We start from the raw sequence: 10000 nt of genomic DNA, 5'->3' as shown, positions 1-10000 counted from the left end.
CCGTCGGTCGTCACAGCGTGGCTACGGAGCTTCGCGGCGGGGCTGGAGAGCGAGAGGGCGGCGCGAAAGCGTCGGGAACCCTTTCGCCGAGGGTCTCCGTAGGGTCGCTGTCTGAAATGGCCGCGAGCGGAGAATACTGCGGCTGAAACCCTAGCGCCCGAGGCCTGCCTAGGGTCTCCTTTGTGTCGGGGGAAAGTTTGGCGAGGCTCCCTCCGGCCACTCTGGAGCTACGCCGTCTCGAATCACCCTCTCCCGATATCGTGCCCAAAGGGTTTTTCAGCTCTCCCGCTCTTGAGGCCTCCCTGTATAATCAACCCCTCTGAGTGAGGGGGTATGATTTTCGCCTGCTGGAGCTCCCTCCGGTGGAGGAAAAGTGAACTGCAGCCTAAGTAGAGGCTGTTTCTTTTCTTTTTTTTTTCTTTTATTTTTGCTCTCCCGCACCCCCTTCTCCCTTCTTCTCCTTCTTTTCTTAAAAAAATAATAAGAATAATGATGATAATAATAATAATAATAAATACCAAAAAAGTAAAAAAGAAAAAAAAAAAAGATTTTTTTTTTAATTTAAAAAAAATTCAATAAAATTTACCAATACAAAAAAAAAAAAAAACCCAAAACAGCAACTCTTCCCTTGCATAATTTAAATTTTTGAACAATTCGCGTCACAATGAAGAACCCAAATGGTGGCTGACAATAAGTCAGGGATATCTACCTCTATAACTATGGCTTAATCTTTAGTGGGATTTCTAGCTTTCCAGTGATGTAGCACACCAGTGTTTTCCCCGATAGAGAAAAAGAATATCATGTAAAAAGGAAAAAGAGGTTGCAAAAGTCGCATTCTCTTCTTACGGTGCGAACTTGTCAATGCAGCCCCTGGTAGACTGTATTAATGTTTCTTGCCCCTGGTAGACTGTATTAATGTTTCTTGCCCCTGGTAGACTGTATTAATGTTTCTTGCCCCTGGTAGAATAAATTTTGGTTTCTTGCCCCTGGTAGACTGTATTAATGTTTCTTGCCCCTGGTAGACTGTATTAATGTTTCTTGCCCCTGGTAGACTGTATTAATGTTTCTTGCCCCTGGTAGAATAAATTTTGGTTTCTTGCCCCTGGTAGACTGTATTAATGTTTCTTGCCCCTGGTAGAATAAATTTTGGTTTCTTGCCCCTGGTAGACTGTATTAATGTTTCTTGCCCCTGGTAGAATAAATTTTGGTTTCTTGCCCCTGGTAGACTGTATTAATGTTTCTTGCCCCTGGTAGAATAAATTTTGGTTTCTTGCCCCTGGTAGACTGTATTAATGTTTCTTGCCCCTGGTAGACCGAATTTGCGCTTTGCCCCTGGTAGACTGTATTAATGTTTCTTGCCCCTGGTAGACCGAATTTGCGCTTTGCCCCTGGTAGATGCTATTGTGGTTCCTTGCCCCTGGTAGGCAGACCGGCCACAGCCCAAAGCGGCTTCCACGCCGGCCTTCCGCCATCGCCCAAGCTGCTCTCACGCCCCTGGTAGGCCGACCGGCCACACAGCCCAAAGTGGCTTCCACCTCGGCCTTCTGCTAGAGCCCAAGCGGCTTCCACGCCGGCCTTCTGCCATCGCCCAAGCTGCTCTCACGCCCCTGGTAGGCTGACCGGCCACAGCCCAAAGTGGCTTCCACCTCGGCCTTCTGCTAGAGCCCAAGCGGCTTCCACGCCGGCCTTCTGCCATCGCCCAAGCTGCTCTCACGCCCCTGGTAGGCTGACCGGCCTTCCGCCATCGCCCAAGCTGCTCTCACGCCCCTGGTAGGCCGACCGGCCACACAGCCCAAAGTGGCTTCCACCTCGGCCTTCTGCTAGAGCCCAAGCGGCTTCCACGCCGGCCTTCTGCCATCGCCCAAGCTGCTCTCACGCCCCTGGTAGGCTGACCGGCCACAGCCCAAAGCGGCTTCCACGCCGGCCTTCCGCCATCGCCCAAGCTGCTCTCACGCCCCTGGTAGGCCGACCGGCCACACAGCCCAAAGTGGCTTCCACCTCGGCCTTCTGCTAGAGCCCAAGCGGCTTCCACGCCGGCCTTCTGCCATCGCCCAAGCTGCTCTCACGCCCCTGGTAGGCTGACCGGCCTTCCGCCATCGCCCAAGCTGCTCTCACGCCCCTGGTAGGCCGACCGGCCACACAGCCCAAAGTGGCTTCCACCTCGGCCTTCTGCTAGAGCCCAAGCGGCTTCCACGCCGGCCTTCTGCCATCGCCCAAGCTGCTCTCACGCCCCTGGTAGGCTGACCGGCCACAGCCCAAAGTGGCTTCCACCTCGGCCTTCTGCTAGAGCCCAAGCGGCTTCCACGCCGGCCTTCTGCCATCGCCCAAGCTGCTCTCACGCCCCTGGTAGGCTGACCGGCCACAGCCCAAAGCGGCTTCCACGCCGGCCTTCCGCCATCGCCCAAGCTGCTCTCACGCCCCTGGTAGGCCGACCGGCCACACAGCCCAAAGTGGCTTCCACCTCGGCCTTCTGCTAGAGCCCAAGCGGCTTCCACGCCGGCCTTCTGCCATCGCCCAAGCTGCTCTCACGCCCCTGGTAGGCTGACCGGCCACAGCCCAAAGTGGCTTCCACCTCGGCCTTCTGCTAGAGCCCAAGCGGCTTCCACGCCGGCCTTCTGCCATCGCCCAAGCTGCTCTCACGCCCCTGGTAGGCTGACCGGCCTTCCGCCATCGCCCAAGCTGCTCTCACGCCCCTGGTAGGCCGACCGGCCACACAGCCCAAAGTGGCTTCCACCTCGGCCTTCTGCTAGAGCCCAAGCGGCTTCCACGCCGGCCTTCTGCCATCGCCCAAGCTGCTCTCACGCCCCTGGTAGGCTGACCGGCCTTCCGCCATCGCCCAAGCTGCTCTCACGCCCCTGGTAGGCCGACCGGCCACACAGCCCAAAGTGGCTTCCACCTCGGCCTTCTGCTAGAGCCCAAGCGGCTTCCACGCCGGCCTTCTGCCATCGCCCAAGCTGCTCTCACGCCCCTGGTAGGCTGACCGGCCTTCCGCCATCGCCCAAGCTGCTCTCACGCCCCTGGTAGGCCGACCGGCCACACAGCCCAAAGTGGCTTCCACCTCGGCCTTCTGCTAGAGCCCAAGCGGCTTCCACGCCGGCCTTCTGCCATCGCCCAAGCTGCTCTCACGCCCCTGGTAGGCTGACCGGCCACAGCCCAAAGTGGCTTCCACCTCGGCCTTCTGCTAGAGCCCAAGCGGCTTCCACGCCGGCCTTCTGCCATCGCCCAAGCTGCTCTCACGCCCCTGGTAGGCTGACCGGCCTTCCGCCATCGCCCAAGCTGCTCTCACGCCCCTGGTAGGCCGACCGGCCACACAGCCCAAAGTGGCTTCCACCTCGGCCTTCTGCTAGAGCCCAAGCGGCTTCCACGCCGGCCTTCTGCCATCGCCCAAGCTGCTCTCACGCCCCTGGTAGGCTGACCGGCCACAGCCCAAAGTGGCTTCCACCTCGGCCTTCTGCTAGAGCCCAAGCGGCTTCCACGCCGGCCTTCTGCCATCGCCCAAGCTGCTCTCACGCCCCTGGTAGGCTGACCGGCCACAGCCCAAAGCGGCTTCCACGCCGGCCTTCCGCCATCGCCCAAGCTGCTCTCACGCCCCTGGTAGGCCGACCGGCCACACAGCCCAAAGTGGCTTCCACCTCGGCCTTCTGCTAGAGCCCAAGCGGCTTCCACGCCGGCCTTCTGCCATCGCCCAAGCTGCTCTCACGCCCCTGGTAGGCTGACCGGCCTTCCGCCATCGCCCAAGCTGCTCTCACGCCCCTGGTAGGCCGACCGGCCACACAGCCCAAAGTGGCTTCCACCTCGGCCTTCTGCTAGAGCCCAAGCGGCTTCCACGCCGGCCTTCCGCCATCGCCCAAGCTGCTCTCACGCCCCTGGTAGGCTGACCGGCCACAGCCCAAAGTGGCTTCCACCTCGGCCTTCTGCTAGAGCCCAAGCGGCTTCCACGCCGGCCTTCTGCCATCGCCCAAGCTGCTCTCACGCCCCTGGTAGGCTGACCGGCCACAGCCCAAAGTGGCTTCCACCTCGGCCTTCTGCCATCGCCCAAGCTGCTCTCACGCCCCTGGTAGGCTGACCGGCCACAGCCCAAAGCGGCTTCCACGCCGGCCTTCCGCCATCGCCCAAGCTGCTCTCACGCCCCTGGTAGGCCGACCGGCCACACAGCCCAAAGTGGCTTCCACCTCGGCCTTCTGCTAGAGCCCAAGCGGCTTCCACGCCGGCCTTCTGCCATCGCCCAAGCTGCTCTCACGCCCCTGGTAGGCTGACCGGCCTTCCGCCATCGCCCAAGCTGCTCTCACGCCCCTGGTAGGCCGACCGGCCACACAGCCCAAAGTGGCTTCCACCTCGGCCTTCTGCTAGAGCCCAAGCGGCTTCCACGCCGGCCTTCTGCCATCGCCCAAGCTGCTCTCACGCCCCTGGTAGGCTGACCGGCCTTCCGCCATCGCCCAAGCTGCTCTCACGCCCCTGGTAGGCCGACCGGCCACACAGCCCAAAGTGGCTTCCACCTCGGCCTTCTGCTAGAGCCCAAGCGGCTTCCACGCCGGCCTTCTGCCATCGCCCAAGCTGCTCTCACGCCCCTGGTAGGCTGACCGGCCACAGCCCAAAGTGGCTTCCACCTCGGCCTTCTGCTAGAGCCCAAGCGGCTTCCACGCCGGCCTTCTGCCATCGCCCAAGCTGCTCTCACGCCCCTGGTAGGCTGACCGGCCACAGCCCAAAGCGGCTTCCACGCCGGCCTTCCGCCATCGCCCAAGCTGCTCTCACGCCCCTGGTAGGCCGACCGGCCACACAGCCCAAAGTGGCTTCCACCTCGGCCTTCTGCTAGAGCCCAAGCGGCTTCCACGCCGGCCTTCTGCCATCGCCCAAGCTGCTCTCACGCCCCTGGTAGGCTGACCGGCCACAGCCCAAAGTGGCTTCCACCTCGGCCTTCTGCTAGAGCCCAAGCGGGCCACAGCCCAAAGTGGCTTCCACCTCGGCCTTCTGCTAGAGCCCAAGCGGCTTCCACGCCGGCCTTCTGCCATCGCCCAAGCTGCTCTCACGCCCCTGGTAGGCTGACCGGCCTTCCGCCATCGCCCAAGCTGCTCTCACGCCCCTGGTAGGCCGACCGGCCACACAGCCCAAAGTGGCTTCCACCTCGGCCTTCTGCTAGAGCCCAAGCGGCTTCCACGCCGGCCTTCTGCCATCGCCCAAGCTGCTCTCACGCCCCTGGTAGGCTGACCGGCCACAGCCCAAAGTGGCTTCCACCTCGGCCTTCTGCTAGAGCCCAAGCGGCTTCCACGCCGGCCTTCTGCCATCGCCCAAGCTGCTCTCACGCCCCTGGTAGGCTGACCGGCCTTCCGCCATCGCCCAAGCTGCTCTCACGCCCCTGGTAGGCCGACCGGCCACACAGCCCAAAGTGGCTTCCACCTCGGCCTTCTGCTAGAGCCCAAGCGGCTTCCACGCCGGCCTTCTGCCATCGCCCAAGCTGCTCTCACGCCCCTGGTAGGCTGACCGGCCACAGCCCAAAGTGGCTTCCACCTCGGCCTTCTGCTAGAGCCCAAGCGGCTTCCACGCCGGCCTTCTGCCATCGCCCAAGCTGCTCTCACGCCCCTGGTAGGCTGACCGGCCTTCCGCCATCGCCCAAGCTGCTCTCACGCCCCTGGTAGGCCGACCGGCCACACAGCCCAAAGTGGCTTCCACCTCGGCCTTCTGCTAGAGCCCAAGCGGCTTCCACGCCGGCCTTCTGCCATCGCCCAAGCTGCTCTCACGCCCCTGGTAGGCTGACCGGCCACAGCCCAAAGTGGCTTCCACCTCGGCCTTCTGCTAGAGCCCAAGCGGCTTCCACGCCGGCCTTCTGCCATCGCCCAAGCTGCTCTCACGCCCCTGGTAGGCTGACCGGCCACAGCCCAAAGCGGCTTCCACGCCGGCCTTCCGCCATCGCCCAAGCTGCTCTCACGCCCCTGGTAGGCCGACCGGCCACACAGCCCAAAGTGGCTTCCACCTCGGCCTTCTGCTAGAGCCCAAGCGGCTTCCACGCCGGCCTTCTGCCATCGCCCAAGCTGCTCTCACGCCCCTGGTAGGCTGACCGGCCTTCCGCCATCGCCCAAGCTGCTCTCACGCCCCTGGTAGGCCGACCGGCCACACAGCCCAAAGTGGCTTCCACCTCGGCCTTCTGCTAGAGCCCAAGCGGCTTCCACGCCGGCCTTCCGCCATCGCCCAAGCTGCTCTCACGCCCCTGGTAGGCTGACCGGCCACAGCCCAAAGTGGCTTCCACCTCGGCCTTCTGCTAGAGCCCAAGCGGCTTCCACGCCGGCCTTCTGCCATCGCCCAAGCTGCTCTCACGCCCCTGGTAGGCTGACCGGCCACAGCCCAAAGTGGCTTCCACCTCGGCCTTCTGCCATCGCCCAAGCTGCTCTCACGCCCCTGGTAGGCTGACCGGCCACAGCCCAAAGCGGCTTCCACGCCGGCCTTCCGCCATCGCCCAAGCTGCTCTCACGCCCCTGGTAGGCCGACCGGCCACACAGCCCAAAGTGGCTTCCACCTCGGCCTTCTGCTAGAGCCCAAGCGGCTTCCACGCCGGCCTTCTGCCATCGCCCAAGCTGCTCTCACGCCCCTGGTAGGCTGACCGGCCTTCCGCCATCGCCCAAGCTGCTCTCACGCCCCTGGTAGGCCGACCGGCCACACAGCCCAAAGTGGCTTCCACCTCGGCCTTCTGCTAGAGCCCAAGCGGCTTCCACGCCGGCCTTCTGCCATCGCCCAAGCTGCTCTCACGCCCCTGGTAGGCTGACCGGCCACAGCCCAAAGTGGCTTCCACCTCGGCCTTCTGCTAGAGCCCAAGCGGCTTCCACGCCGGCCTTCTGCCATCGCCCAAGCTGCTCTCACGCCCCTGGTAGGCCGACCGGCCACAGCCCAAAGTGGCTTCCACCTCGGCCTTCTGCTAGAGCCCAAGCGGCTTCCACGCCGGCCTTCTGCCATCGCCCAAGCTGCTCTCACGCCCCTGGTAGGCTGACCGGCCTTCCGCCATCGCCCAAGCTGCTCTCACGCCCCTGGTAGGCCGACCGGCCACACAGCCCAAAGTGGCTTCCACCTCGGCCTTCTGCTAGAGCCCAAGCGGCTTCCACGCCGGCCTTCTGCCATCGCCCAAGCTGCTCTCACGCCCCTGGTAGGCTGACCGGCCACAGCCCAAAGTGGCTTCCACCTCGGCCTTCTGCTAGAGCCCAAGCGGCTTCCACGCCGGCCTTCTGCCATCGCCCAAGCTGCTCTCACGCCCCTGGTAGGCTGACCGGCCTTCCGCCATCGCCCAAGCTGCTCTCACGCCCCTGGTAGGCCGACCGGCCACACAGCCCAAAGTGGCTTCCACCTCGGCCTTCTGCTAGAGCCCAAGCGGCTTCCACGCCGGCCTTCTGCCATCGCCCAAGCTGCTCTCACGCCCCTGGTAGGCTGACCGGCCACAGCCCAAAGTGGCTTCCACCTCGGCCTTCTGCTAGAGCCCAAGCGGCTTCCACGCCGGCCTTCTGCCATCGCCCAAGCTGCTCTCACGCCCCTGGTAGGCTGACCGGCCTTCCGCCATCGCCCAAGCTGCTCTCACGCCCCTGGTAGGCCGACCGGCCACACAGCCCAAAGTGGCTTCCACCTCGGCCTTCTGCTAGAGCCCAAGCGGCTTCCACGCCGGCCTTCTGCCATCGCCCAAGCTGCTCTCACGCCCCTGGTAGGCTGACCGGCCACAGCCCAAAGTGGCTTCCACCTCGGCCTTCTGCTAGAGCCCAAGCGGCTTCCACGCCGGCCTTCTGCCATCGCCCAAGCTGCTCTCACGCCCCTGGTAGGCTGACCGGCCACAGCCCAAAGCGGCTTCCACGCCGGCCTTCCGCCATCGCCCAAGCTGCTCTCACGCCCCTGGTAGGCCGACCGGCCACACAGCCCAAAGTGGCTTCCACCTCGGCCTTCTGCTAGAGCCCAAGCGGCTTCCACGCCGGCCTTCTGCCATCGCCCAAGCTGCTCTCACGCCCCTGGTAGGCTGACCGGCCTTCCGCCATCGCCCAAGCTGCTCTCACGCCCCTGGTAGGCCGACCGGCCACACAGCCCAAAGTGGCTTCCACCTCGGCCTTCTGCTAGAGCCCAAGCGGCTTCCACGCCGGCCTTCTGCCATCGCCCAAGCTGCTCTCACGCCCCTGGTAGGCTGACCGGCCACAGCCCAAAGTGGCTTCCACCTCGGCCTTCTGCTAGAGCCCAAGCGGCTTCCACGCCGGCCTTCTGCCATCGCCCAAGCTGCTCTCACGCCCCTGGTAGGCTGACCGGCCTTCCGCCATCGCCCAAGCTGCTCTCACGCCCCTGGTAGGCCGACCGGCCACACAGCCCAAAGTGGCTTCCACCTCGGCCTTCTGCTAGAGCCCAAGCGGCTTCCACGCCGGCCTTCTGCCATCGCCCAAGCTGCTCTCACGCCCCTGGTAGGCTGACCGGCCACAGCCCAAAGTGGCTTCCACCTCGGCCTTCTGCTAGAGCCCAAGCGGCTTCCACGCCGGCCTTCTGCCATCGCCCAAGCTGCTCTCACGCCCCTGGTAGGCTGACCGGCCTTCCGCCATCGCCCAAGCTGCTCTCACGCCCCTGGTAGGCCGACCGGCCACACAGCCCAAAGTGGCTTCCACCTCGGCCTTCTGCTAGAGCCCAAGCGGCTTCCACGCCGGCCTTCTGCCATCGCCCAAGCTGCTCTCACGCCCCTGGTAGGCTGACCGGCCACAGCCCAAAGTGGCTTCCACCTCGGCCTTCTGCTAGAGCCCAAGCGGCTTCCACGCCGGCCTTCTGCCATCGCCCAAGCTGCTCTCACGCCCCTGGTAGGCTGACCGGCCACAGCCCAAAGCGGCTTCCACGCCGGCCTTCCGCCATCGCCCAAGCTGCTCTCACGCCCCTGGTAGGCCGACCGGCCACACAGCCCAAAGTGGCTTCCACCTCGGCCTTCTGCTAGAGCCCAAGCGGCTTCCACGCCGGCCTTCTGCCATCGCCCAAGCTGCTCTCACGCCCCTGGTAGGCTGACCGGCCTTCCGCCATCGCCCAAGCTGCTCTCACGCCCCTGGTAGGCCGACCGGCCACACAGCCCAAAGTGGCTTCCACCTCGGCCTTCTGCTAGAGCCCAAGCGGCTTCCACGCCGGCCTTCTGCCATCGCCCAAGCTGCTCTCACGCCCCTGGTAGGCTGACCGGCCACAGCCCAAAGTGGCTTCCACCTCGGCCTTCTGCTAGAGCCCAAGCGGCTTCCACGCCGGCCTTCTGCCATCGCCCAAGCTGCTCTCACGCCCCTGGTAGGCTGACCGGCCTTCCGCCATCGCCCAAGCTGCTCTCACGCCCCTGGTAGGCCGACCGGCCACACAGCCCAAAGTGGCTTCCACCTCGGCCTTCTGCTAGAGCCCAAGCGGCTTCCACGCCGGCCTTCTGCCATCGCCCAAGCTGCTCTCACGCCCCTGGTAGGCTGACCGGCCACAGCCCAAAGTGGCTTCCACCTCGGCCTTCTGCTAGAGCCCAAGCGGCTTCCACGCCGGCCTTCTGCCATCGCCCAAGCTGCTCTCACGCCCCTGGTAGGCTGACCGGCCTTCCGCCATCGCCCAAGCTGCTCTCACGCCCCTGGTAGGCCGACCGGCCACACAGCCCAAAGTGGCTTCCACCTCGGCCTTCTGCTAGAGCCCAAGCGGCTTCCACGCCGGCCTTCTGCCATCGCCCAAGCTGCTCTCACGCCCCTGGTAGGCTGACCGGCCACAGCCCAAAGTGGCTTCCACCTCGGCCTTCTGCTAGAGCCCAAGCGGCTTCCACGCCGGCCTTCTGCCATCGCCCAAGCTGCTCTCACGCCCCTGGTAGGCTGACCGGCCTTCCGCCATCGCCCAAGCTGCTCTCACGCCCCTGGTAGGCCGACCGGCCACACAGCCCAAAGTGGCTTCCACCTCGGCCTTCTGCTAGAGCCCAAGCGGCTTCCACGCCGGCCTTCTGCCATCGCCCAAGCTGCTCTCACGCCCCTGGTAGGCTGACCGGCCACAGCCCAAAGTGGCTTCC

Source organism: Corythoichthys intestinalis, unplaced genomic scaffold (assembly GCF_030265065.1).
Source record: "Corythoichthys intestinalis isolate RoL2023-P3 unplaced genomic scaffold, ASM3026506v1 HiC_scaffold_43, whole genome shotgun sequence".
Classification (NCBI taxonomy): domain Eukaryota; kingdom Metazoa; phylum Chordata; class Actinopteri; order Syngnathiformes; family Syngnathidae; genus Corythoichthys; species Corythoichthys intestinalis.
Note: the sequence above shows the minus strand (reverse complement) of the source record.